The sequence below is a fragment of the Schistocerca americana genome, unplaced genomic scaffold (genome assembly GCF_021461395.2).
Source record: "Schistocerca americana isolate TAMUIC-IGC-003095 unplaced genomic scaffold, iqSchAmer2.1 HiC_scaffold_97, whole genome shotgun sequence".
Lineage (NCBI taxonomy): Eukaryota > Metazoa > Arthropoda > Insecta > Orthoptera > Acrididae > Schistocerca > Schistocerca americana.
This window is the reverse complement of record NW_025726752.1, coordinates 690,001-697,500: the sequence shown is the minus strand read 5'-3', so window position 1 is coordinate 697,500 and position 7,500 is coordinate 690,001. Positions and strand designations below refer to the sequence as shown.

The following is a 7,500-nucleotide window of genomic DNA, read 5'->3' as shown; positions in this document are numbered from 1 at the left end:
CTATGTCGTACCTTAACCTAACCTATGTCGTACCTTAACCTAACCTATGTCGTACCTTAACCTAACCTATGTCGTACCTTAACCTAACCTATGTCGTACCTTAACCTAACCTATGTCGTACCTTAACCTAACCTATGTCGTACCTTAACCTAACCTATGTCGTACCTTAACCTAACCTATGTCGTACCTTAACCTAACCTATGTCGTACCTTAACCTAACCTATGTCGTACCTTAACCTAACCTATGTCGTACCTTAACCTAACCTATGTCGTACCTTAACCTAACCTATGTCGTACCTTAACCTAACCTATGTCGTACCTTAACCTAACCTATGTCGTACCTTAACCTAACCTATGTCGTACCTTAACCTAACCTATGTCGTACCTTAACCTAACCTATGTCGTACCTTAACCTAACCTATGTCGTACCTTAACCTAACCTATGTCGTACCTTAACCTAACCTATGTCGTACCTTAACCTAACCTATGTCGTACCTTAACCTAACCTATGTCGTACCTTAACCTAACCTATGTCGTACCTTAACCTAACCTGTATTGCGCCTTAACCTAACCTGTATTGCGCCTTAACCTAACCTGTATTGCGCCTTAACGTAACCTGTATTGCGCCTTAACGTAACCTGTATTGCGCCTTAACGTAACCTGTATTGCGCCTTAACGTAACCTGTATTGCGCCTTAACGTAACCTGTATTGCGCCTTAACGTAACCTGTATTGCGCCTTAACGTAACCTGTATTGCGCCTTAACGTAACCTGTATTGCGCCTTAACGTAACCTGTATTGCGCCTTAACGTAACCTGTATTGCGCCTTAACGTAACCTGTATTGCGCCTTAACGTAACCTGTATTGCGCCTTAACGTAACCTGTATTGCGCCTTAACGTAACCTGTATTGCGCCTTAACGTAACCTGTATTGCGCCTTAACGTAACCTGTATTGCGCCTTAACGTAACCTGTATTGCGCCTTAACGTAACCTGTATTGCGCCTTAACGTAACCTGTATTGCGCCTTAACGTAACCTGCATTGCGCCTTAACGTAACCTGCATTGCGCCTTAACGTAACCTGTATTGCGCCTTAACGTAACCTGTATTGCGCCTTAACGTAACCTGTATTGCGCCTTAACGTAACCTGTATTGCGCCTTAACGTAACCTGTATTGCGCCTTAACGTAACCGATATTGCGCCTTAACGTAACCTATATTGCGCCGTAACGTAACCTATATTGCGCCGTAACGTAACCCACATTGCCCCTTAACGTAACCCACATTGCCCCTTAACGTAACCCACATTGCCCCTTAACGTAACCCAACACACGTTGGGCCTTAACCCAACACACGTTGGGCCTTAACCCAACACACGTTGGGCCTTAACCCAACACACGTTGGGCCTTAACCCAACACACGTTGGGCCTTAACCCAACACACGTTGGGCCTTAACCCAACACACGTTGGGCCTTAACCCAACACACGTTGGGCCTTAACCCAACACACGTTGGGCCTTAACCCAACACACGTTGGGCCTTAACCCAACACACGTTGGGCCTTAACCCAACACACGTTGGGCCTTAACCCAACACACGTTGGGCCTTAACCCAACACACGTTGGGCCTTAACCCAACACACGTTGGGCCTTAACCTGCTCTGTAATTGTCATACGACGCGTTAAATTAGTGTAGTGTTGCCTAACTGCAACCCCCGCAATATAGTTTGCTACTCGCACTGCCCGGTCCCCAGTGTATCGCTTCATGTTAAACACCTTGCAGCTATACACTGTAATGTGGATGGCAGCAGGACGTACATGCTCAATGCCCTTTGCAGTTGTTCATTGGCATTTGCAGTTGTTCATTGGCATTCGCATGTGCGAAGCACTTAGCCTACGCTGTGGTACGGCCTGTGTCAACTGTCCGCTGATGTTGTACGTCCAAATCACACACTGTACTGCACATTGGTCCTCATGTACTGAATGATACATCGTGGTACATGTGACCGTACAACGACTGCGCCAACAACGGCGAACCATGCGGTCCAAATGTTGTGCACTCAGCTACGTGTCGTCTCCCTATAAGAGCTGGATTGCAGTGTGGTATGCCCTGGATGGCGATCAGCATGAGCCGTCTGTTGATGTAGTGGCGCGTGTTGTCAGACGTAGTCGTCTCTTCTCACACACCGTGATAGCATGGTGCACTGCGTTCCACATCTGCGACATGCGACAGAGGCCGGTTGACGGTCGTTCGCGCAATGGACATCGCATACGTACGGGGGCCACCTTCCACGTGTTCGCGAAGCGTGCACATGTTGTTGCGTGTATGTGGGCAGACATAGTGTGTCGTGACACCTGACACAGGCATGCAACAATCGTTGAATTTGCAAATGGCGATGGACGCCTACGTTTGCTGGTGACGTTATGCAAATGAACAACTGGTAAACCGTTGTGGTGCGGTTGTTCTCGCTAGAGGTGAATCAGTGATGGCGACGATCGGTTGAGCTACCAACCGGTTGTTCCAGCGATACCCACCATGCCCACGAACGTGAATGGCATCTGGGTGTGAAGCGATACGCGGCGGTGGCTGGGTGGGACCGTCCCCGGCCGGTGAGGGGGGGCCTCCCGGCGTGCTGGCCGCGCGGTGCGTGGGCGCACGCGCTACAGCCGGCTGGTGGGGGCGGCCAGTGGCAGGCGCGCCGGCCGACGGAGGCGGCAGGCGGCGCAGCTGCGCGCCGGCGCACCCTGCACGCGGCGCCGTGCGGCCAAAGTAGGTCCTCGCGGGCCCGGTGCGAAGCGCGGTGGACATCTGCAGTGTGCTGGTCCGATTGAGGACTGTGTGCGCTGAGGATGCGCCGCCGCCCGGCGCTCGGCGCCGCGACGCCGTCTGCTGCTCGGTCGCCTCTGCGGTTCTCGCAGGTGGTTTGTATCGCAGCTGTGCGGACGTGTTGGCGCGTGCGCTGTGCTGGGAGAGTTCGCTTCGGCACCCAAGTGGGGCTTTTGTCCTTCTGTGGCGCTGGCGTTGGAGCTGCCGGTCACCGTAGGTGGCGCGTGTTGTCTCCCGCCGGCAATGCCACGACAGCACGCTCCCGGGCCTCTGTCGGCAGCGGCAAGCTCAGTTGGGAGCACGGGTGGTCGCACCTAAAGCGTCTACTCGCCAAACTCCGGGCGATTGCGCCTCTCTCGAACCCGACCAAGTACTTAGGACGGCGCTGCGCGCCGCCGGGACCTGAGAGGGTTTCGAGGTGTATTGTGCAGGGGAGCTCAGCCTCCTCCTGTTTGCAGAATAATTGAGCGGACGCTTGCGTGTTCGCGCGGGCCCCCGGGACACACTCCCGGGCGGCCGGCTGCTCAGCTCTAGTTGACGCAGCTCCCTGGTTGATCCTGCCAGTAGTCATATGCTTGTCTCAAAGATTAAGCCATGCATGTCTCAGTACAAGCCGCATTAAGGTGAAACCGCGAATGGCTCATTAAATCAGTTATGGTTCCTTAGATCGTACCCACGTTACTTGGATAACTGTGGTAATTCTAGAGCTAATACATGCAAACAGAGTCCCGACCAGAGATGGAAGGGACGCTTTTATTAGATCAAAACCAATCGGTCGGCTCGTCCGGTCCGTTTGCCTTGGTGACTCTGAATAACTTTGGGCTGATCGCACGGTCCTCGTACCGGCGACGCATCTTTCAAATGTCTGCCTTATCAACTGTCGATGGTAGGTTCTGCGCCTACCATGGTTGTAACGGGTAACGGGGAATCAGGGTTCGATTCCGGAGAGGGAGCCTGAGAAACGGCTACCACATCCAAGGAAGGCAGCAGGCGCGCAAATTACCCACTCCCGGCACGGGGAGGTAGTGACGAAAAATAACGATACGGGACTCATCCGAGGCCCCGTAATCGGAATGAGTACACTTTAAATCCTTTAACGAGTATCTATTGGAGGGCAAGTCTGGTGCCAGCAGCCGCGGTAATTCCAGCTCCAATAGCGTATATTAAAGTTGTTGCGGTTAAAAAGCTCGTAGTTGGATTTGTGTCCCACGCTGTTGGTTCACCGCCCGTCGGTGTTTAACTGGCATGTATCGTGGGACGTCCTGCCGGTGGGGCGAGCCGAAGGCGTGCGACGCGCCTCGTGCGTGCTCGTGCGTCCCGAGGCGGACCCCGTTGCAATCCTACCAGGGTGCTCTTGAGTGAGTGTCTCGGTGGGCCGGCACGTTTACTTTGAACAAATTAGAGTGCTTAAAGCAGGCAAGCCCGCCTGAATACTGTGTGCATGGAATAATGGAATAGGACCTCGGTTCTATTTTGTTGGTTTTCGGAACCCGAGGTAATGATTAATAGGGACAGGCGGGGGCATTCGTATTGCGACGTTAGAGGTGAAATTCTTGGATCGTCGCAAGACGAACAGAAGCGAAAGCATTTGCCAAGTATGTTTTCATTAATCAAGAACGAAAGTTAGAGGTTCGAAGGCGATCAGATACCGCCCTAGTTCTAACCATAAACGATGCCAGCCAGCGATCCGCCGCAGTTCCTCCGATGACTCGGCGGGCAGCCTCCGGGAAACCAAAGCTTTTGGGTTCCGGGGGAAGTATGGTTGCAAAGCTGAAACTTAAAGGAATTGACGGAAGGGCACCACCAGGAGTGGAGCCTGCGGCTTAATTTGACTCAACACGGGAAACCTCACCAGGCCCGGACACCGGAAGGATTGACAGATTGATAGCTCTTTCTTGATTCGGTGGGTGGTGGTGCATGGCCGTTCTTAGTTGGTGGAGCGATTTGTCTGGTTAATTCCGATAACGAACGAGACTCTAGCCTGCTAACTAGTCGCGTGACATCCTTCGTGCTGTCAGCGATTACTTTTCTTCTTAGAGGGACAGGCGGCTTCTAGCCGCACGAGATTGAGCAATAACAGGTCTGTGATGCCCTTAGATGTTCTGGGCCGCACGCGCGCTACACTGAAGGAATCAGCGTGTCTTCCTAGGCCGAAAGGTCGGGGTAACCCGCTGAACCTCCTTCGTGCTAGGGATTGGGGCTTGCAATTGTTCCCCATGAACGAGGAATTCCCAGTAAGCGCGAGTCATAAGCTCGCGTTGATTACGTCCCTGCCCTTTGTACACACCGCCCGTCGCTACTACCGATTGAATGATTTAGTGAGGTCTTCGGACTGGTACGCGGCATTGACTCTGTCGTTGCCGATGCTACCGGAAAGATGACCAAACTTGATCATTTAGAGGAAGTAAAAGTCGTAACAAGGTTTCCGTAGGTGAACCTGCGGAAGGATCATTACCGACTAGACTGCATGTCGTTCGATGTGCGTGTCGTGTCGCGCAACACGCTACCTGTACGGCTCGCAGTAGCCGTGCGCCGCGTGCGGAACCACGCGTGCTTCTCAAAACTAACGCCAATGTTGTGTGGTACGAGCGCTGAAGCGCTGGAGCGGCTGGCCTGCGGCACCTGGCGCCTGGCGCCGGTTTTGAATGACTTTCGCCCGACTGCCTGTCCGCTCCGGTGTGGAGCCGTACGACGCCCATCGGCCGTGAGGCCGTTGGACACAGAACGCTTGAACAGGGGCCGCCACACGCCTACGTCCCGCCTATGCAACTGTCTTGAAAGAGACAGTGGAAACTAAGAAAAGATCACCCAGGACGGTGGATCACTCGGCTCGTGGGTCGATGAAGAACGCAGCAAATTGCGCGTCGACATGTGAACTGCAGGACACATGAACATCGACGTTTCGAACGCACATTGCGGTCCATGGATTCCGTTCCCGGGCCACGTCTGGCTGAGGGTCGGCTACGTATACTGAAGCGCGCGGCGTTTGCCCCGCTTCGCAGACCTGGGAGCGTCGCGGCCGCCTGTGGGGCCGGCCGCGCCTCCTGAAACGTGCGATGCGCGCCCGTCGCCTGGCGGTTCGCATACCGGTACTTACTCGGTAGCGTGCACAGCCGGCTGGCGGTGTGGCGTGCGACACCTCGTACAACGACCTCAGAGCAGGCGAGACTACCCGCTGAATTTAAGCATATTACTAAGCGGAGGAAAAGAAACTAACAAGGATTCCCCCAGTAGCGGCGAGCGAACAGGGAAGAGTCCAGCACCGAACCCCGCAGGCTGCCGCCTGTCGTGGCATGTGGTGTTTGGGAGGGTCCACTACCCCGACGCCTCGCGCCGAGCCCAAGTCCAACTTGAATGAGGCCACGGCCCGTAGAGGGTGCCAGGCCCGTAGCGGCCGGTGCGAGCGTCGGCGGGACCTCTCCTTCGAGTCGGGTTGCTTGAGAGTGCAGCTCCAAGTGGGTGGTAAACTCCATCTGAGACTAAATATGACCACGAGACCGATAGCGAACAAGTACCGTGAGGGAAAGTTGAAAAGAACTTTGAAGAGAGAGTTCAAAAGTACGTGAAACCGTTCTGGGGTAAACGTGAGAAGTCCGAAAGGTCGAACGGGTGAGATTCACGCCCATCCGGCCACAGGCCTCCGCCCTCGGCAGATGGGGCCGGCCGCCCGCGCGGAGCAATCCGCGGCGGGGTCGTGTCCGGTTGCCTTTCCACTCGCCGCGGGGTGGGGCCGTTCCGGTGTGCGGTGGGCCGCACTTCTCCCCTAGTAGGACGTCGCGACCCGCTGGGTGCCGGCCTACGGCCCGGGTGCGCAGCCTGTCCTTCCGCGGGCCTCGGTTCGCGTCTGTTGGGCAGAGCCCCGGTGTCCTGGCTGGCTGCCCGGCGGTATATCTGGAGGAGTCGATTCGCCCCTTTGGGCGCTCGGGCTCCCGGCAAGCGCGCGCGGTTCTTCCCGGATGACGGACCTACCTGGCCCGGCCCCGGACCCGCGCCGCTGTTGGCTCGGGATGCTCTCGGGCGGAATAATCGCTCCCGTCAGCGGCGCTTCAGCTTTGGACAATTTCACGACCCGTCTTGAAACACGGACCAAGGAGTCTAACATGTGCGCGAGTCATTGGGCTGTACGAAACCTAAAGGCGTAATGAAAGTGAAGGTCTCGCCTTGCGCGGGCCGAGGGAGGATGGGGCTTCCCCGCCCTTCACGGGGCGGCGGCCTCCGCACTCCCGGGGCGTCTCGTCCTCATTGCGAGGTGAGGCGCACCTAGAGCGTACACGTTGGGACCCGAAAGATGGTGAACTATGCCTGGCCAGGACGAAGTCAGGGGAAACCCTGATGGAGGTCCGTAGCGATTCTGACGTGCAAATCGATCGTCGGAGCTGGGTATAGGGGCGAAAGACTAATCGAACCATCTAGTAGCTGGTTCCCTCCGAAGTTTCCCTCAGGATAGCTGGTGCTCGTACGAGTCTCATCCGGTAAAGCGAATGATTAGAGGCCTTGGGGCCGAAACGACCTCAACCTATTCTCAAACTTTAAATGGGTGAGATCTCCGGCTTGCTTGATATGCTGAAGCCGCGAGCAAACGACTCGGATCGGAGTGCCAAGTGGGCCACTTTTGGTAAGCAGAACTGGCGCTGTGGGATGAACCAAACGCCGAGTTAAGGCGCCCGAATCGACGCTCA

At 55.4% G+C, this 7,500-nt stretch overlaps 2 non-coding genes and 1 pseudogene across 2 annotated transcripts; all 3 read left to right on the top strand.

Annotated features, from left to right (window-relative positions):
* The first annotated feature begins 3,365 nt into the window (after nucleotides 1-3,365).
* LOC124593017 lies at nucleotides 3,366-5,275 on the top strand. Its single transcript, XR_006977768.1, has one exon. It is a non-coding gene; the product is annotated as a small subunit ribosomal RNA (ribosomal RNA).
* Nucleotides 5,276-5,626: 351 nt separating this feature from the next.
* LOC124593141 lies at nucleotides 5,627-5,781 on the top strand. The gene has a single exon (XR_006977862.1). It is a non-coding gene; the product is annotated as a 5.8S ribosomal RNA (ribosomal RNA).
* Nucleotides 5,782-5,969: 188 nt separating this feature from the next.
* The window catches only part of LOC124593055, a 4,403-nt pseudogene continuing 2,872 nt past the window's right edge, over nucleotides 5,970-7,500 (top strand).